Here is a 22,350-nt window from a genome sequence, read left to right as displayed (position 1 = left end):
GACAGGGTCGATATTTAAAAACTACTACAAGCATCGAATCAGAGTGTGCAAACAGATTTCTTCATCACTGAACCTCAAGCCATGTTCAAACTCCTGCTCTATAGTATCTAATCTGAACTTTTGTCTAAGACCTTTTATTTATTTTAAAAAATTAAAATGTTTATATCACCCACTTTTTTTGTTTGTTTGTTTTCTGTTGTTGTGGTTGTGGTTGTTTGATTGGGTTTGTTTTTTTTTTCTTGTAAATCTGTTTTAGTTCTTTGTAGATTCTGGATATTAGCCCTTTGTCAGATGGGTAGATGGCAAAAATTTTTTCCCATTCTGCTGGTTCACTCTAATGATTGTTTCTTTTGCTGTGCAGAAGCTCTGGAGTTTAATTAAGTCCCATTTGTCTATTTTGGCTTTTGTTGCCAATGCTTTTGGTGTTTTGGTCACGAAGTCCTTGCCTACACCTATGTCCTGAATGGTTTTGCCTAGGTTTTCTTCTAGGGTTTTTATGGTGTTAGGTCTGATGTTTAAGTCTTTAATCCATCTGGAGTTAATTTTAGAGTAAGGTGTCAGGAAGGGATCCAGGTTCTGCTTTCTGCACATGGCTAGCCAGTTTTCCCAACACCATTTATTAAACAGGGAATCCTTTCCCCCATTGCTTGTTTTTGTGAGGTTTGTCAAAGATCAGATGGTTGTAGATGTGTGGCATTGCCTCTGAGGCTTCTGTTCTGTTCCATTAGTCTATATTAGTTTTGGTACCAGTACCATGCTGTTTTGATCACTGTAGACTTGTAGTATAGTTTGAAGTCAGGTAGTGTGATGCCTCCAGCTTTGTTCTTTTTGCTTAGAATTGACTTGGCTATGCAGGCTCTCTTTTGGTTCCATATGAAGTTTAAGGTGGTTTTTTCCACATCTGTGAAGAAGGTCATTGGTAGCTTGATGGGGATAGTGTTGAATCTATAATTACTTCGGGCAGTATGACCATTTTCAGGATACTGATTCTTCCTAACCATGAGCATGGAATGTTTCTCCATCTGTTTGTGTCCTTGCTTATTTTGTTGAGCAGTGGTTTGTAGTTTTCCTTGAAGAGGTCTTTTACATCCTTTGTTAGTTGTATTCCTAGGTATTTTATTCTCTTTGTAGCAATTGTGAATGGCAGTTCCTTCTTGATTTGGCTCTCTGTAAGTCTGCTATTGGTGTATAGGAATGCTTGTGATTTTTGCACATTGATTTTATATCCTGAGACTTTGCTGAAGTTGCTTATCAGTTTCAGGAGATTTTGGGCTGAGATGATAGGGTCTTCTAAATATACAATAATGTCATCTGCAAATAGAGACAATTTGACTTCTTCCTTTTCTATTTGAATATCCTTTATTTCTTTTTCTTGCCTAATTGCTCTGGCTAGACCTTCCAATACTATATTGAATAGGAATGGTGAGAGAGGACATCCTTGTCCAGTGCCAGATTTCAAAGGAAATGCTTCCAGTTTTTGCCCATTCAGTATGATATTAGCTGTGGGTTTGTTGTAAATACCTTTCGTTATTTTGAGATAGGTTCCATTGATAGCTAGTTTATTGACAGTTTTAACATAAAGGGCTGTTGAATTTTGTCGAAGGCCTTCTCTGCATCTATTGAGATAATCGTGTGGTTTTTGTCTTTGGTTCTGTTTATGTGGTGAATTATGTTTGTAGATGTGCATATGTTGAATCAGCCTTGCATCCCCAGGATGAAGCCTACTTGATCATAATGGATAAGCTTTTTGATGTGCTGTTGCAATTGGTTTGCCAGTATTTTATTGAATATTTTTGCATCTGTGTTCATCATGGATATTAGCCTGAAGTTTTCTTGTTGAGTCTCTGCCGGGTTTTGGTATCAGGATGATGTTGGTCTCATAAAATGATTTGGGAAGGGTTCCCTCTTTTTGGATTGTTTGGAATATAAACTTTTTCCTTTTGGTCATGAGACTATCTCCTAATTAATTAAAGCCTGTGGGTTTTAAATATAGTCCTGACTGATACAACTTGTTTATACAGTAATGACCATTTCTGAATGAGGATACAAACGCTATGTTTAAAATATAAGAGTGTGGTTGGATTTTAACTACATATTTGAAAAGATCTAGTGGGATTACTTGCACCTGGTTAACACACCCCTGGAGTGCCTGTCTACTTTAGAGTAGATCTATGGTAGCCTGCTCTTTAGAGTGAGGTTGGGAGAACTCCTACGGAGTAAAGGGAAGTCAGTCACAAGACCACTGTCTACCTCCAGTACCTGCTGGGAGTCAATGTGCATTGCCCCCCTTCATTGTCTTCCAGTAGATTTTCCTTTGGGAAATCAAAACCTGATTGTTCTAGTCCAACAGGCTGGTAAGTGGTACAGTTGCCTCCTCCCCACTCTCGTCGCATCACTGTAGTTTTTTTGTTTTTTTTTACTTTTTTTTTATTGCATTTTAGGTTTTGGGGTACATGTGAAGGACATGCAAGATTGTTGCATAGGTACACACATGGCAGTGTGGTTTGCTGCCTTCCTTCCCCTCACCTGTATCCGTCATTTCTCCCCATGCTATCTCTTCCCACCTCCCCAACCCCCATCCCTCCCCCACTTCCCCCCAACAGTCCCCACTGTGTAGTGCTCCCCTCCCTGTGTCCATGTGTTCTCATTGTTCAACACCCACCTATGAGTGAGAACATGCGATGTTTGATTTTCTGCTCTTGGCATCACTGTAGTTTATATGGAGTTCTCAGAGATGGCAACCTTTCCTTTCCTCTTCCGCATTTATTAAAAATGATTTTCCTGGCCAGGCACGGTGGCTCACGCCTGTAATCCCAGCACTTTGGGAGGCCGAGGCAGGTGGATCACGAGGTCAAGAGATTGAGACCATCCTGGTCAACAAGGTGAAACCCCGTCTCTACTAAAATTACAAAAAATTAGCTGGGCATGGTGGTGCATACCTGTAATTCTAGCTACTCAGGAGGCTGAGGCAGGAGAATTGGTTGAACCCAGGAGGCGGAGGTTGCGATGAGCCAAGATCGCACCATTGCACTCCAGCCTGGGTAACAAGACCAAAACTCCACCTCAAAAAAAAAAAAAAAAAAGATTTTTCCCTTTTATTTCCGCTTTTTATTGTAATAAAAGATAAAATTTGCCACTTTAACTATTTTTAAGTACACAATTCACTGACAGTGATTATATTCAGATGTTGTACAACTATCCCTACTATCTCCAAAATTCTTTTCTCACCACAAACTTAAACTCTTTATCTATTTAAGCAATAGCTGCCAATTCTCCTCTTCCCCCTCAGAAATCTCATATCTCTCTGTGAACTTGCCCAGTCTAGATATTTCATGTAAGTATAATCATGCAGTATTTTTATGTGCATTTTCACTTAACATGTGTTAGTTTCATATGTGTAGCATGTATCAAAATTTTTATTTTTTTATGGCAGAGTAGTAGTAATTTTGTATGCTGTCTTAAAATTTCTATTTAGGGTTGCCAGGTCAGATACTGAATGCCCTGTTAAAGTTGAATTTTAGGTAAATAAGAAATATTATTTTCTAGTATAAGTATGTCCCATGCAATATTGGCGACATATTTATACTTTAAAAATTATTCATTGTTTATCTGATAATGTAACTGGGAATCCTATATTTTATTTACTGAATCTGGCAACCCAATTTTTATTACATTTATTATTTTGATACTATTTTGTTAGATTTTCTTATTATATTTAGATCATCAACAGTTTTGGTCCTAGGCATTAAAAAAATAAAACCCACTTTTCCTCAATAAATATAGAGGAAATATGAACAGATAACCTTAATAATGCAGTAAGTGCAGCTATGAAAGCAAAGAGGAAGGGTACTTGGGCAACCTGGCGATTGGGGAAGGCTTTTGCTGGAAATGATACTTGGGTGCAGGTGTAACAAATTAACCACCTGATGAGACATAGGAAGCAGGTTCCAGGCAGAAGCAATAGGAACAGTGAGTCAGTATGATGTGTATTTGTTGAGACTCTACTGGAAGTCAGAGTTGGGGAAGCTTTTGAAATCATGGTCACAATGGTGCTTCAGATGGACCAGTCTGGCTGTGACCTGGACAGTGCATATCAGGAGGCCAGGACTGGAGGTAAGGTGGCTACAATAGTCCATCTCAGGAATGATGAGTCAGAACTAGGGCTCTGATAACTGAAGAAGGAACAGACCAAAAAATATGCCACAGGCAAAAATCACCTGTCCTTTCCTGTTAGATGTAGATCTCACAGATAGTAGGTGGTAACTAGATAAGTATTTTTACTTCAAGAAAATAGAAATGTGTATGTGGTAAAAGCACAATTTTTTAAGACTTTCTATTATAATTAGTATGTTTTATTTTGAGTGATTATCTTGATACTGTATCTAAATGAATGCCTGTTTACTAAGCAGGGGATCCAAGGGTATTCAAGAAAAAGACACTGGTACCCATTTTCTTAATGTTCCTTTCCCAGAGTTCTCTTCAGGGAGTAGGATCTTATTTATTTCTGTTGGTCCTAATTGTGACATCATCCACCTGCCAGTCTGTGTCCCTCCAATAGTACGAGCTAGCTTTCCATGAAAACCACGAAATTCCTGCAGGTTTTCATCCAGTCTTTCTGCAGGTTGCTAACTTCATAAATGGCACATCACCTTTCACTTATCTTTTTCTTCATCCATTGTTTAGTTGCAACCTGCTGCATACAATGCCTACTTCTGTTTCTGAGATCAGAACTATTTTATAAAACACCAACCTTACACAGAATTCCTCTGTTTCCATGAAACCAGGCATGTGCTAGAAAACTAGCTGGATGGTCAGACCAGCTTCTATATGTGTTTTCACCCCAGGTTTCAGGCACTGGCCAGGTTTACAACTGTTTCTTTTAACTCTGGTTGGTGAGGGGCACTCCATTTTCTCAGCTGGCCCCCATCAAGTTGCTGGTTCTCAAACCACCTGTGTCATGGCTTAATGATTAACTTTTACTAATGACATCTTCTAGAACCTTTATCTCCAATACCTAGGACTCACTTTTTCCCCGAGTGTACATGTTCCCCGGAGGTCTCTGCTAAATCTCAAACATTTTCTTGTCAATTCAACCCTGTGCAGCTAATGCGGTTCCTTTCTGCCTGCTGTTTGCTGCAAGGTGTCCTTCATCAGATCCTCCTGCCTAATCTAGAGATTCTGCTTCTCTCAGCTGTCCTTTCTTTTTATTTATTTTTTTTGGAGACAGAGTCTCGCCCTGTCATTCAGGCTGTAGTGCAGTAGCACGATCTTGGCTCACTGCAACCTCCTACCCCCCGGGTTCAAGTGATTCTCCTGCCTCAGGCACCTGTAGGCAGGGGATTACAGGCACCTGTCACCGTGCCCAGCTAATTTTTGTATTTTTTAGTAGAGATGGGGTTTCACCATGTTGGCCAGGCTGGTCTTGAACTCATGATCCACCCATCGTGGCCTCCCAAAGTGCTGGGATTACAGGCGTGAGCCAAGACAACTGGCCTCAGCCATCCTTTCTTTACCACCATCTCCTTCCCTGTAGAGTCATTCTCCTAGTCTTGGAGAACAGTTTATTTGTGGTGTAATTTTCTCTCAGAAACAATTTTTGTAGTCAACTCTATTACAGTGTAGTTTATATATCTTAAAACATTCAGCTTTAAGGTATGGCTTCATGGGTTGTAACAAATGAGACCCCTTGTAACCACCAGTGAAATGAAGATATAGAACATCACTGCCCAGTAAAAGTTTGGGTGATGATAAAAATGTTCTATGCTGTCTAATATGGTAACCATAGGCTAATGTTTCTATTGAGCATTTGAAACGAGCTAGTATGAGAAAATGACTTTTTTTTAACTTACTTAATGTTTAAAATGTTAATATATCTAAATAGCCTTAGATGGCTACTGTATTGTACAGCTCAAATACAGAACTTTCCCATCATTCCAAAAGTTTCCTAATGTAACACCTCTTTGCAATCCCCTCCCCACAACTCACTAAGCACCACTGATAATGAATTTTGTCACTTAGAATTTCATAGAGGTCGAGCATGGTGGCTCATGACTGTAACCCAGTACTTTGGGAGGCTGAGGCAGGTGGATCATGAGGTCAGGGGTTCGAGACCAGCCAGGCCAACATAGTAAAACCCCATCTCTACTAAAAATACAAGAAATTAGATGGATGTGGTGGTGGGCACCTTTAATTCCAGCTACTTAGGAGACTGAGACAGGAGACTTACTTGAGCCCAGAAGGCGGAGGTTGCAATAAGCCGAGATCACTCCATTGCACTCTAGCCCGGGTGACAGTGGGAAACTCCATGTCAAAAAATAAATAAATAAAATAAAAACACCTCTGAGATATAATCTATACACCACACAGTGTACCCATTTAACATGTACTTAATGATTTTTAATATATTCACAGATGTGTGTATGTCTGACTTATTTTGGTTAACAGGTTTTTAAGATTCATCTGTGTGTTTGCATGTAATATTAATTGTTTATTATTATCCATTTTCTATTTTAATAGAAACATCCATTTCGGGCGCTATAACAAAATTCCACAAACCAGGTATATCATAAATAACAGAAATCTGTTTCTCACAGTTTTGTGAGACTGGAAAATCTAAGATTAAGGTGTTGATAGGTTTGGTGTCTGAGCACCTACCTTTTGGTTCATAGATGGTGTTTTTTCATTTTGTCTTCGCATGGTAGAAAGGATGAGGGTCTTTCTTGGAACTTTTTTTTAATAAGGGCACCAATCCCATTCATGAGGATTCCACCCTCATGACTTAATCACCTCCCAAAGGCCTCACCTTCTTATACCATCACATTGAGGGTTAGAATGTCAACACATGAATGGGGGTGGGGTGACACACATTCAGACTGTACGATAAACAGAAATAGAAATTATCATTGCTTTAACCAATGCCATATGTAAGTGTACTAGTATCTGAATGAACAGGAACTTTATTCAACGCACCTGTTGTCCATTAATTTTTTTTTTTTTTTTTTTTTTTTTTGGTCAGGTACTGTTTTCTTTGCTGCTTGGGTGAAATATTAGGGCTTAAAACTCTGTGACTCTTATATAACAAAAAGCCTCTGGCCACTTTTGGTCAAAAAATACTTGCATTTAGGTAATTAACAGGTTGGTTTGAGTATAATAGTAACCCAGAATTTCACTGGATGGTCAAGCTTCTTCCCTCCTCCAGCTCCAGCCTATTTGGAAGCCTGTAGCAGGGCTTGGGAGTGTAGAGGTTTCCTGCTTACTTTCCTGCTGCACATTTATCCTCCCTCTCCCTGGTGGCTAACTCTGGACACTCTGGGGTTGCAGCAGGTGGAGGGAGCAGAGGTGAGAACAATGTCATCTGGCAATAGTTTCCTCTGGTCATTTAAGAGGAATTTAAAGGTTGTTCGTCTTGCATTTTGCAGATGATCCAAGCTGCCCCTGACTGATTGCAGGTTTTAGGAGCCTTCTTCCAAAAACACAGGCTGGTCTGCTCATTTTCCTCCCTTGGCCTCTGGGAATACTGGAGTACCAGATGCATGCTGCTCCTTCCAGAGGTCCTCACAGGCAGAATTTTCAGTAGCTCCAGGCCAGACTGTCTCTTTTTACCCCATAGCCTACAGCTGATCACAGGAGAAACCTGTGCACTCTGGCCTTGCTGCAGGTAGGACAGGGGCAGCTGACAATACAATCTGGCTTGTTCTTTCTCCTCCTGCTTCTTCCCTTCAACAGCCACCACCTCTGGCATGGACATTCCCTCAGGCATGTGTCAGGGACTGGTCCACTCAGCCCCTGGAATTCCAGAAGACCTCGAAGGAAATTCCTCGACTGTATTCTCACAGTCATTGTGGGTGGAGATTAGTCAGAGCATACTGATAATATCTCCAAATGATTTCTCTCTAATCTTCAGGACTTCCTCTCAGCCTTTTTAATACAGTCTGAAGGTAAGAACACTAAGGCTACAGAACTGTCTCTCAGATACTCCTTTGGCAAATGTTGCTTAGGTGTCCAATAGCTCATTTTGAAAGGTGGAGGTAGCTGCCACCACCTTTTTATGCCTTCAGCCAAAAAGAGCTACTGAACCATATGATTTGAACATCCTGTAACATATAAAATAAGATTTTGCCAGCATTGCACCATCTACCCTTCTCTGGTAGTCCATGGCGTGTAGGAGAGAAGGTACATTCATTTAAACCTTCCTCAACCTCCAATCCTTGTTCTTCCACTGTGGCTTCCTTCCCTATCTCCAAAGGAGATCTCCCTCAAAAAACTGTACAGCTGCTTCTTTATACCATCTTTTTTTTTTTTTTTTTTTTTTTTTTTTTTTTTTGCAATTAATTAGGCAAGCTTGTCCTTTACTGTGGTTACTTGTGGATATTTCTTGTGTTCCTTGAACTGCACCGAAAATTGATCTTCATTGCTATAACCTCGCATGATGCTGAGAAATTTTGTGTATCCCTGTTACGTTTCAAAATCCAATTCTTGTAGATATGGGAGTACACTGAATGGCTGAACACAACAGGCTATGGTTCAATGCCGCCCTTCCCAGCAGGAAGTGGGTTAGTGGACTTGCTGGAAGCAGGATTGAATCTGTCCCACAGAACAGATCTCTTGTAGGCATGTTTTCCATGATAAACATAAATGCTGGTAACTTAAAATGCCATCGTTTCTGTGATGTGAGACTAATGGAAACCACTTTTTTCAAATCGCAAATGTCTCAAAAACTGGAGACAAAATTACAGTGCCTATATTATAATATGAATATTTCCTTTTATGTTCAACTTGAATTACAGAGCATTTGAGAGTGTGTTTTAGTTTTTTTTTTCTCTGTTTGTTTTTGAGATAGAGTCTCACTCTGTCACTCAGGCTGGAGTGTAGTGGCACCATCATGGCTGACTGCAGCCTCAAACTCCCAGGCTAAAGTGATCCTTGCACATTAGCCTTCCTAGTTGTTGGAACCACAGACAAGCACCACCACACCCAGCTAATTATTTTCAATTTCTTTTGTAGAGATAGGGTTTCACCATGTTGCCCAAGCTGGTATTGAAATCCTGGGCTCAAATGAGTTACCTTCATGGGCCTCCCAAAGTGCTGAGATTACAGGCATGAATCGCCACACCTCTCCTGTTTTAGTTTATTACATATCTATTAAATACTCTGCATTATTCTGAAAAGAACATTTTGACTCCCTTTTTCCTGGAGTAAAATTGATTTTTCCCCATACTTCTATAGAATTACATACTTATTTTATTTTGCAGAATCTCCCAGATTTCCCAAAGGTTAGTGTGATATTTGATAGTGAGCAATATTGTTTTGAAATTCAAGTAATAGGTCTTAGAGATTTTTATATTCTCTCCAAAGAGCAGAGAAACTACTCAATAACTACCTTGGGAACTGGAGAAGATTGTCAGTATAATAAAGATTTTATCTGTCATCTTTTCAAACACTTATTCTGTAGAGCTTTAGCTGAGGCACTGGCATAGAAGTTTTACAGGTTCTAACATAAAGGAACGTGGCAGCCCCCACTTTCATATTCATTCCCATTAATTTCATGAATTCTTCACTTGTATACTATGTGCCATAGTATCAGAAGAGGAAATAGACTTCTTTTATGAACTCAATATTGCCTATAGTAAATTGGCCAAAATAAAGTCTTCATTCAACGTCATAAAACTTTAGTGAGGAAGAAGTGGCTAGAATTGCTACAATCTCTTTTATAAAAAGGCTCAATATTAGTATCATAGAAAGGTGATAATTATTTTGTACTTCACAGTTCAGTTTTGTAAAGTCAGGTTTTATTGTTTCTGAAACTGGAAGGAAGGTTTATTAATGAGTAGACTTTAGTGGGTGTTCCAACCTTTTATCGATTCATTAACTCTTTCAGTTATTTATTGAGTCCTTATTATGTACCAGATAGCATGCTGGGTGGGAATAAAAAGATAAATGAAGTGTGGACTCTGTCCTCAAGTGACTTGAGAGAGAGAAATAAGACACACACATTGAAATAATCATAATTCTAAATAGAAAGTCCTGATCATCATTAGAGAGAGAAAATTAGTTAAATGTTTGTTGGATGTTCTCTCCGTTCTGGGTGTAATTAGCAATGGTGCTAGCATAGTGAAAATTATAGACAGTCTCAGCTCTAAGGAAGCTACTCTGGCTAAACCTTCCTAATAGCTGGTAAGTAATTGACAGATTTTTTTAACACTCACATTGTGTATTAGTTAGGGTGTTCTGAAGAAACAGAACCAATAGGAAATATACAAAGAGAGATTTATTGTCAGAAATTGGTTTGCGGTGATTATGGAGGCTGAGAAGTCCTATAATCTTCCATTTGCAAGCTGGAGACCCAGGAAAGTCAGTGGTGTAATGCAGTCCCTAGTCCAAAGGTCTGGGAGCCTGCAGAGCCAATGAAGTAGATTCCAACGTGGGTCTGAAGACCTGACAACTAAGCTGAAGAAGACGGATATACCAGCTCAAGCAATCAGGCAGGAAGAGGTCAATTTCTGTTGTTCTCTTCAGGCCCTCAAGGGATTAGATGAGGCCCATCCGCATTGGGGAGGGCAGTCTACACTACTGAGTTCATAGATTCAAACGTTAATCATATCCAGAAGCACCCTCACAGACTCACTTAGAATAATGCTTAATCTTGAGCACCCTGCAGCCGGTCAAGTTGACACAGAAAATTAACACACGTAGTAGTTTGTCTACCTGGTGGCTGGGAACATCTTCCTACCTGCTTCCTAACCAGCAGCCAATGAGGAATTCCCTCCTCACATACCGTCTACCAGACACTTTTAGGGCTATTTACTTTATTATTTATTCTATGGTATTCATAAGCTTTTTAAAGATTCAAAAGTAGCTTTTCTTCAAGAAAAATTGTAGGATTCGTTAGAACTAGGCAGTACACAGCTGGGATTAATTGCCCTGGCTCTCTTCTTCTTTTTTAATTGGACTCCTTATTTTTATATCGTACTTACTGGATTAAGCACTTTACAAATATTCTTTCATTTTATCTCCATAGAAACCTCATGAGTACTTTTTTCTGTATCCTCATTTCTACACTTTAGAAATATGGAAACTGAGGCACAGGCAGACAGGGTCACTTGTCTAAGGTTATTTTTCTAGTAAGTGATCACTCTGGGATTTGTGTTCAGGCAGTCTGGTTCTGGAGTCTGGGCTCTTCTCCAGTCTACTGTGGTGCTGCTTTATTCATTTATATTTCTACTTCTCCAAGGTTGGTAAGATGGGCACACAGGTACCTGCCCCAGCTGGAGTCAGGCTCTCTGCCAATGTTCCCCACCTCCACCCCTCCAGAGACTGAGAAGCAGACTGCCTGCATATGGTCCCTTCTCCCCAGGCCTGCTCTATTAGAAGTGGTGCTCTTTTGGCTGCTTTTGTTATTTTCTCATACACACAAAAGAACCATCAAGAAAACATCTCATCTACTTATCCTTAATAGCACAAAAACTTCATCTGGCTTAATGAAGTTTGCTACTTCTCGGTTTATGTTGCCCTGACCAGAAAGTACAGTTATTACTAACTAGTTGTACATTTTGAAAGATACGTACTTCTGAACCCTAAAGAAAACTGGCATAACTTTTGTTTTTCTTTTTCAAGTGAAAAATAAAATATTCTGTGTAAAAAAAAAAAATCACAGAAAGTAATAACTACTTTTTCCTTCCTCTTCCTAATTCTGTAACTCAGTGAAACCTAACTGCTAAAACAACCTCCAAATCTAACACAATAAAAGTTCGTTTCTGGTTCACATCACTGTCTATGTGGCTTGGTGTAGGGGCTGCACAGTTATTTAGAAACCAAGTGCCTTCCAGCTTGGAACTTCATTATTCACTGGTTCCTTGGAGTTTCCCCACTGGATCCTTGATGGCTGGGTCAAAAGCCAGTAGGAGAAAAGGGAAGGAGAGAGACAAAGACTGAATGGGAGAGGCCAGGTATAGTGGCTCACACCTATAATTCCAGCACTTCAGGAGGCAGAGATAGGAGGATTGCCTGAGCCATGGAGTTTGAGACCAACATAGTGAGACCTTGTCACTGCAAAAAAAAAAAAAAGGAAAAAAAATTGGCCAGGCATTGTGGTATACACCTGTAGTCCCAGCAACTCAGCAGGCCAAGGCAGGAAGATTCTTTGAGCCCAGGAGTTTGAGGATGCAGTGAGCTGTGATTGCACAACTGTACTCCAGCTTGAGACAGGGCAACAGAGTGAGACCTTGTCTCAAAGAAAAATATTATGTGGGAGGTTTTTAAGAGCCTGGCCTAGAGTTGGCACATATCAAATCAATCTGCATCCCCTTTTATCTTCAGTCACATGGCTTCATCCCCAGGATCATGAAAACTGAAAAATATCGAGCCAGTCTCTGCTACACCAACCAAAGTTTGATACGAATGAATATTCTTTCTGTTAGGTCTTCCTTCATCCCTTCTCCATTCTTCAAACAAATATTTAATGAGAACTATCTATTAAGTGTCAAACACTCTATGGAACACAATAGTGAAGAAAAACAGATGGTACCCCTTCCCCCATGGAACTGAAGACTTGGTGTGGGGAAATCATACACAAAGAATATAAAGTTACAACTATGAGTGATGCCATTTTTGTTTTTACTTTTGAAATCTTTTTGTATAAAGAGGTGGGGTCCCACTATGTTGCCCAGATTGGTCTCAAACTCTTGGGCCCAAGCGATTCTTCTGCCTCAGCCTCCCAAAGTACTGGGATTACAGGCATGAGCCACCACCCCTGGCCTGCCTAGTACTGTTAAGCAAGGTGTGTGATACTATGAAATTTACAAGGTTAGGAGTTTACTCAATCAGGGTATCAAGAATACAATACTTGAACTGATTCTAGGAGGCTGAGGAGGCATCATCTAGGTGAAGAGGGGAAGTGCAGGAACTGGTAGAGGACCAGAGTGTATGCACCCTGTGGAGTGAGATAAGCCTCAACAGGATGAAGCTGAGAGACTAGGGGTCAGAGCATGTGACCCTCGATGAAAGGAAGGTGGCAGAAGATGGTGTCATTCTGAGCTAAGCACGGTGGCAGACTTGTGGGAGACACATCATATATTTTTAAATGTTGAGTTCGATACATACAAGGGAAGACATCAAATAGGCAGTTGAATTTTGGGATCAGAAGCTAGAGGAGGGGTCTAAGCTATGAGTCATCCCACATAGATGATCATTCAAGCTGCGGGCATGGATGAGGTGTCCTAGGCAGAGAGTATAGAGTGGGAGAGGAGAAGTCCCAAGATGGAGACAGGAGGGCCTCTGATATTGATTGGGAAAGCAGGCTGCTCTGCATCAGAAACAGGAGCCCGACTTTTTACAGGGAAAAAGAAACTCCTTTGCAAATGCTACTTTCTCAGCTTTATTTTCTTTTTTAAAAAAAATAACCAGTGGAAAGTGAATCAGCCAACTTCTTTATATATGCATCTTTTTAATTAATCAGAAAAGAATTCATTGTTTTTTAAATAAATGATACTCACATAGACTGATATTCTCTGCCATGAGCTATATACAGGAATATTTGCAATAGCTTCCACATTTCAGAATGGAGAGCCTGTACCAATTGGTGGAAAAGTGAAACTAATGCTATTGGTTTCTCTTAGTCTCTCCAGAACTGGGAAATTTGCTGTTTGGGTTGGGTGGCAAGTTTCATGAGCTGAACTTTGAAGCAATGCAAGATGATAATACATGGCATGAAGGGAGCCTTTTTCTTTTTAATGAAACACATAAAAAGGAGAAATCAGCTGTAACTCTCACTGCAGTGCTAGCTATTTCTGTAAATTTAGGAAAAAGAAATTTGAACTTAGCAGGTGACTTGTAGTAAGGATTTTCACTTTGCCTTCCCAAATATATTGACACCACTGCCTGCTTAAGGAGGATAGCAGACGCAGGCAGAAGCCACATAATGATAGCGTTGCACCATGCCTGTTTTCTGAACTCCTTACTCTTGTTAATTAGTTAATGCACCAGTGTTATTAACTGATCTCAGAAGCACGTCTTTACTCAGAAGGAGCTGAGTTTATATAAAAGCCTAGTTGAAGGGTTTGGGAGGGCGGAAGAAGAGGAAAAGAAAGCCAAACCCAGCTGCAAGAGAAAAGCTTCCATATCAGTTTCCAGTGACAGATGTGTTTTCTATGTAGGCACTAGGGCAAAGGGTCTCTTGAGATGGCACTTTGGTCCCCAAAGGAGTAAAGAGATTGGTACTTTCTTTTGTGTTAGATCTTTACTGCTCATTTCTCTAGAGTTATTCTTTCTTATTACAGCGTGTATTAGTTCATTCTCACATTGCTATAAAGAATTTACTGAGACTGGGTAATTTATAAGAAAAGAGGTTTAATTGGTTCTTGGTTCTGCAGGCTGTACAGGAAAAATGTCTGGGGAGGCCTCAGGGAGCTTTTACTTATAGCAGAAGACAAAGCAGGAGTAAGCATCTTCCCGTGGCTGAGTAAGGGTAAGGTGGAGGAGAGGGTCCCATACACTTTTAAACAACCAGTCTCATGAGAACTCACTATACAGTATGAAGCGGGGATGGTGCTAACACATTCATGAGAAACTATGTCCTCATGATCCAGTCACCTCCCACCAAGCCACACCCCAACACTAGGGTTGACAAACATGAGATTTGGGTGGGGACACAGATCCAAACTATGCTACAGTGACACATAAATCATAAGCAGTCAGGCTGATAGAGTATAGTGGAAAGTTCAAAATGGAAGGAGTGTTTCTTAGGGAAGGGAATTCCTTATTCTATTGCATTCTGTGGATTTATTCCAGAGAAGCTGGGAAGAAAATGAGAAAACATCACATAGAAGGTGTGTTGGAAATTAAGTTGCCTGAGCAGATGGCTACAGGGGTAGACACAGTTAGCAAAAGTTATTGATTATTCACTGCCTGCAGAGTGTGGGAGACACAGTCAGTGGCAGGCTAAGATGTGAGCCTCCTCATTCATTCTTCACAGAATTAAAATCAAGTGGCAGAGAGGGGACAGCCATACTAGAGAAGTGTAGCATCGTTTTGCATTGCTTCAGAAGGACAGAAATTCATTAAATATGTGACATAAAATATCCAGTTATAATGTTTATTGAAAGTCTTTAGAGTAATTTGTGTTATCTGGTCTGTGCCATTTCTGAGCCCTGTGCAAAAGACATTTAATTACTCTTGAGCCTCAGTTTACACAATTTATAAAACAAGAATTATAAATTCATAGGATGGTTTGTATAAATTGTGGCATGTAGCAGTTTTTCCATAGACATTGATGAATGTGTAAATGAAAAAATGAATCACTTATCACAGTGCTTGGCACATAATATTCATTAAATGAATCTATAATTGCTATCACAGTATTATTTTTGTAAGCCATTAAAGGAAGGGGAAAATGTCTCTTCCCTTGTAATATAACAGTCACATAGACTCTTGCAGTTTTGCCCATTGATATATTAATTGAGAAATGGTTGGATAATTTGCATCCTCACAATTCTGTAGAGGGGAATAACACTAATATTTTCCTGCCTCAGTTTCCTTCAAGGTATTTGGAGAGAGGCCAGAAATAAGAGTTTGTAGGTGCCACATAGTTCAAGAAAAGATCAATTTTCAGTGGAATTTTGAACACACAGCTTGGCACCAAGGAATAAATGAAATAATGTGGATTATGGAAGTGATCTGAGAGACACTCAAAAGCAGGGGTTACCAATTTGCTCTAGTTTGGGTGAGGAAGAGTAACTGTGACCTTCATGTGATGGAACACAGTAGAAAATCAGCAGGGTTCTCAACGAATTTCTATCTGAAAGTTTGCCTAAAAAATGCAGGGAAAATTATATATTTCCATTTTTAGTGCAACTATTATGGATTTACTGAACAAAAGGTCTATTATGGCTGATTGATTTGGTCAAGTGACATTAAATGGCTTGCTTTTCTGGGTATAATTTGCCCAGGCAAAAGATTTGGTGGCAAAAAATAGTGAATGAGGAAAAGGCAAGATAATGAAAAAAGAAAAAAAAACATTTACCAAGTATCTGCTATAAAACAGGCACTGTGCTAGTTACTTGTTAGGAGTTACCAAATTTACTTGTCATGATAACCCCAGGTGATAGGCAAAAACCAGATTAATTTGACTCTAAGTCAGTCCTTCTATTACTAACCTTTAATGAGAAAACCTAACTTATCTAGGGCAGGAGTCCCCAACCCCTGGGCCGGTTAGGAACAGGGCTACCTAGCAGGAGGTGAGCAAGCATTACAGCCTGTGCTCCACCTTTTGTCAGATCAGCAGTGGCATTAGAATTTCAGAGGAGCACAAAACCTATAGAGAACTGTGCATGTGAGGGATCTAGATTGCTTGCCCCTTATGAGAATCTAATGCCTGATCAAAGGTGGAACAGTTTCATCCTGAAACTATCTCACACCCACCCCACTCCCCCATCCTTGGAAATATTGTCATTTATGAAACCAGTCCCTGGTGCCAAAATGGTTGGGGACTGCTGATGTTGGGGTCAGCAAACTACAACTTATGGCCCAAACCTAGTGCCTGCCTGTTTTTGTGAATAAAGTTGTGTTGGAACATAGCCATGTCAATTTATGTATCATTTATGGCTGCTTTCATGCTACAAAAGCAGAGTTCAGTTGTTTTGATAGTCCGTATGGTCTGGAAAGCCAGAAGAGCTACTGTATAGCCCTTTACACCCTTTACAGAAAGTTTGATGGCAAAAAAAGTTTGACCCCTGTTACTGCCCTGGCATTTGGAGCAAAGTCCTCTTTGAGAGTTTCTTCCACAAGAAAACTGGTAACATTTCGGGCCTTGTCTAACATACGGTGTTATACAAATGTAACCTGTTGTATATAGTAATTTTATGTAAACTGAAAAATGGTCTATCATGCAGTATTTGTTACTTTTTCTCTCAACATGCTGTTTGGAGAATTTTCAAACTAAAAAAAAAGAGAGAAAGAATATACAGTGAATGCCCACGTACCTGCCCTTACATTCTGCAATTAACATTTTGCTGTATTTGTTTTATTACCTACTTATCCACCTGTCAGTCTCTCTATACATTCATCAATTTTACTGACAGTAAATTTCACCCTAAGATTAGCGAGTATGTTGTCATTAACTGGAGTTATTTATTTACTTTTTTCTTAGGTAAAATTTACATGCAATAAAATGCACAAAACTTAAATGTACCATTTGATGATTGTTGGCAAAAGCATATACTTAATAACACACACCTTTTTTTGAGACGCGAAATGTTACTATCATCCCAGAAAATTTTCTCCCTTCCCAGTCAATTCCCACCTCACTCCACTCCCAGAAGTAACCTCTGTTCTGATTTTTTTTTCACTATAGATTAGTTTTGCCTGTTTTAGAACTTCATGTAAATGGAACATACAGTGTATACTCATTTGAGAAAGGATGCTTTTACTCAGCATAATATGCTCAGTAACCGTAGGGTTTTTTTTCTTCTTCTTTAATTGTCATTAACTGGAGGTGGACACCAGTTTGTTTATCCATTCACCTGTTAATGAACATCTGGGCTGTTTCAAATTTTTTGTTACAAATAAAGCTTCCATAGACATTCTTCTACTAGTGCAAGTGATTTTGGACATACGTTTTCTTAACTCTTGTGGAAACATCTAGGTGTGCAATTGCTGGGTTATAGGGTATATTATTTTCTAAGAAACTGCCAAATAAGTGGTTGTGCAATGTTACACCTTCCACTCACAACGTATTAGGGTTCTGGTTGTTTTATGTCTCTGCCAATATTTGGTGTTGTCAGTCTTTAATTTTAGCCTTTCTGGTAGAAGATAGTAGTATCTCATGTCAGATTTCATTTGCATTAGTCCCCTACTATATACTGACCAATTTGTAATTGTCTGTTAAAGTATTATGTTCATTTTTAACTGGGTTGTTTATCTTGTGATTTGTTGGAGTCATTTATATTTTCTGAACAACTGATCCTTGATCAGATACATTCTTGAGAATATTTCCTTCTACTTGTGGCCTATTCATTTTCTTAACAGCCTTTGAAGAGCAAAAGCTTTAACTTTTAACGAAGTGTAACACATTTTTTGAATTTTGTGGCTACCGTATTCTGTATACTGTCTTAAGAAATGTTTGCATACCTTTATGTTGTAAAGTTATTTCCCTGTGCTTTCTTCTGAATGCTTTAGTTTTCATGTCTAGATGTATGATTCTCTTGGATTACTTGTATTGTGTAAAGTAGGAGTTGAGGTTTATGTTTAGTCATATGGATATTCTGTTGTTTTACATGATTTGTTCAGAAGATTTTCTTTATTGAATTGCTTTGGTGACTTTGTTGAAAATGAATCGATAATAGGCATGTAGGTCTATTTCCCTTGCATTGTTCTTGGTATCTATCTTAATGCCAGAACCATACTGTCTTGACTATTGTGTCTTTCTACAATAGTAAATTTTAAATTTTGTTAGTGTCAATCTTTTAATTTTATTATTTTTCAAGATTGTTTTGGATATTCTAAGTTCTTTATATCCAGAGAACATATAGTAAGTTTGCCTGTTTTCTGAAAACAAAAAAACCTTGTGGTGTTATGATTGGATTGTGTTGAACCTACAGTTTTGAGGAGAATTTTCATTTTAATATTGGGTCTTTCAATCCTTGAGTGTAGTATATTTCTACCTTAATATAGATCTTCTTTAATTTCTCTAAGCAATGATTATAGTTCACAGTGTGGAGGATTTACACATGTCTTTCATTAAATTTATCCAAAGTACTTTATGGTTTTTGGTGCTTTCAAAAGTAGAATTGTTCTTTTTAAATTTGATTTTCCAGTTGTTTGCAGCCATCAAACAAAATACAGCTGATTTCTGTATGTTGATTTTGTATCCTGAAACCAAGCTAAATACACTTTTTAGTTCTAGGCATTGTTTCATGAATTCTTTAGGATTTTCTATGTTAACCATCATGTTATTTGTAAAAAGAGCCAGTTTTACTCTTCCTCTCCAATCTTGTGGTTCTCTTTTCCTTTGCCTTAGTATACTGGTTAAGGTCTCCTGTATAACGTTGAATAGAAGTAGCAAGAGTACCAATACTTTTGTCAGTCTTAGAAAAAAAGCATTCAATATTTCACCATTATGTGTAATATTCGCTTTCGTAGGTAACTGTCAGATTGAGAAAATTTCCTTCTTTTTCTAATTTGTTGAGGTTTTCTCTTTTTAAAAAATATCATATATGAGTGAATTGTGTCAAATAAATGATCTGCATCTATTGAGATGATCCTGTGACATTTTCCCCTCATTCTGTTAATGTAATGCATTGTCTTAACCAGTTGTTAAATATTAAACCAAACTTGTATTCTGGAATAAGCCTCACTTTATTAAATTTGATTTTGCTAATATCTTGTAAAGTATTTTTACATTTCCCCTGATGAGAGAGATCAATCTGGGGTATGTATGTGTGCATAGTCGTAATTTGTTTATTAGGTTGGTGCAAAGGTTATGCTGGCCTCATAAAACAAATGGAAGTGTCCTCATTTTCTCTATTTTCTTAAAGAGTTAGTGTAATATTGATATTTTCCCCCAAAAAATGTTCAATAGAAACCACCAGCAAAACCATATAAGTGTGGAATTTTCTTTGTGGGATGATTGTTTTTGTAGTAATTTAAATTTCTTTTAAAAAAAAAATAGGCTCCTTAGATTTTCCTTTTCATCTTGTGTCAGTTTTGATAAGTTGCATTTTTTGAAAAATATATTCATTTTACCTAACTTCAATTTATTAGCATAAAGTTGTTCATAATATTTACTTTTGTACTATCTATAGGCTTTGCAATGGTAGTCCCTCTTTTATGCCTAGTATTTGTGATTCATATTCTCAGCCTTTTTTGGTATCAGTTACTTGCACTACATAACAAGCCACCCCAACCTTAGTGGTTTAAAATAATAATTATTAATGTAACCATAGGCAGGCCATTGGGCTGGGATCAGCCAGGCAGTTCTTGTAGTTCAGGCAGTTTCCCACAAACAGGGTCTTTGGTTACCTGCCAGTCTGCTAGTGACACTGCTGCTCGGGCTTAGCTGGCTATTGTCTGGAGCATGGGGTGATGGGCCACATGTTTCTGATGATCTACCAGACCAACCCAAGCTTTTTCACATGGTGGCTTGGTGGTATTCCTAAAAAGAATGGAAATGTGGAAATTCTCTTGAGGCCTAGGCTTGGACTAGTCCAAAATTGCTTTTTTCTTCTTTTTTTTATACATTCTATTACCTAAAGTCAGTCACATAAACAAGTCAGACTTATGGAGAGGAAAAATATAGCCCATCCCCAATTCCAAGTGAGTGTGCATATAGGACCATTTCTTTCAATCTATTGCATGTTAAGGCATATTATGACAATATACATTATTTGTTATGAATTTAACAGTTCATGTAAGTAGTCTGATGTTACTATCAATGTTATAACACAGTAATCCTCAGGCATCTTCCTGGACCTTACTGAGTGTTAAGTTCTTTGGTGTCTCATCAAAACCATTTCCCCCATTAATATGCAATTTGTTATTGTTTATATTCTTAGTTTTATAAATCACTTATTTTGGTTATCCACACAACCTCAAGCCAGTATAGTTCTAAGCTTTCTTTTTGATCCATATTACCACTCTATGATCCATAACACTTGAATAATTCAAAATGTGGCACTGGTAAATGTTATCATGAATATATTCACTTTTGGTTTAAAAAATAGCTTGAGTTTTAAATAATTTACAGTTGTTAATAAATTGTAGGTAAAAGGAAACATAGCATAGATAATATATTTCTGCATGCCTCTAGTTCTGTCTGCCAACTGTTAGAGAAAATTCTTGGACAGAGAAGAAATAACTAGAGTTGGGAATGGGATCATAGAAATACAGTTTAATTCCACCAGTCTCTAAGTATGTATTTTAGCCTAGCCATTAAGTCAGGTTGATTTCACCTTTCCTGAAATCTACCTCCAGAAATGTATCCTAAGTTACTTATGGGTATGTGAACTCATCTGATGATAAGTGGTCATTTATAGCATTGTTTCTCTCATAGAAAAATTAGAGGCAATCTAAATGTATAATAGAAGGGGACTGGTTTTAAAAATGGCAGGTACATCACATGGCATATTATACAACCTTTTAAAAGTTATAGAAGAGGATTTAGTGATCTACATGGGCATTTATTATATGTTAACATACAATACATCTTAAAGCAGATTGTAAAACTACTTGAATGATTATATTCTTGGTAAAAGAGTTACATTCAAATACATATAAATCTAAAGAGGGGCTTGGAAGAATATACAACAAAATACTAATGGTACTCATTTCTGAGTAGTGGCAATATGATTTTTTAAAAATTTTTCCTAGTTGAAATTTTCCTTTTATGTATTCTGTGCTTTTTGAGTGGCAGTTTTTAAGTTTTATTTTAATGTGGTAAGAACACACATGAGCTTTACCCTTAACAAACTTTCAAGTGTACAGTGCAGTATAATACCATTGACTATCAGTGCAAAGCTGTACAGCAAGTCTCTAGTGGTTATTCATGTTGCTTGACCAAAATTTATTGCCTATCGATTACTCACCCCCATTTTCCCCTCTCTGCAGCCCCTGAGAACCGCCGTTCCACTCTTTGATTCTCTGAAGTTGACTATTTTAGATACCTCATATAGTGGAATCATGCAGTATTTGTCTTTCTGTGACTGACTTATTTCACTTAGCATAATGTATATTTTTTGGTATTCTGTTTTTAAATGCATGATTTGACATTTTTAGAATGGATATATGTTGAAGATAGGAAAAATGAATAAAAATGACTTTTACAAAAAAGCTCCACACAGCCACAGTTTTCAAAATCATTTTTATTTTTTTGTTGCCACTCCCAATACAAGAAGAGCTCATGAGCTTTAGAAAGCCTGCAGAATCAGGTATATAAAGTATTATAAATCATTCTACTATAGACATATGCACACATATGTTTCTTGGGGCACTATTCGCAATAGCAGACTTGGAACCAACCCAAATGCCCATCAATGATGGACTAGACTAGATAAAGAAAATACGGCACGTATACACTAAGGAATACTATTCCCTTTGTAGGGACATGAATGAGGCTGGAAACCATCATTCTCCCAAACACTGCATGTTCTCACTCATAAATGGGAGTTCAACAATGAGAACACATCAACACAAAAGGGAACATCACACACCAGAGCCTTTTGGCGGTGGAGGGCTAGGGGAGGGATAGCATTAAGAGAAATACCTAATGTAGATGACGGGTTGATGGGTACAGCAAACCATCATGACACATGTATACCTATGTAACAGACCTACAAATCTGCATGTTCTGTACATGTACCCCAG

The 22,350-nt window shown here is 38.3% G+C and overlaps 1 protein-coding gene across 3 annotated transcripts in view; it reads left to right on the top strand.

Moving 5' to 3' along the window:
- Window positions 1–22,350, top strand: part of ANK3 (ankyrin 3) — a 698,348-nt gene that overhangs the window by 298,082 nt on the left and 377,916 nt on the right. The window lies entirely within an intron of this gene.

This window comes from Saimiri boliviensis, chromosome 12, assembly GCF_048565385.1.
Source record: "Saimiri boliviensis isolate mSaiBol1 chromosome 12, mSaiBol1.pri, whole genome shotgun sequence".
In the NCBI taxonomy this organism is placed as follows: Eukaryota; Metazoa; Chordata; class Mammalia; order Primates; family Cebidae; genus Saimiri; species Saimiri boliviensis.
The sequence above is the reverse complement of the archived record's forward strand: the minus strand, read 5'-3'. Positions and strand labels throughout refer to the sequence as shown.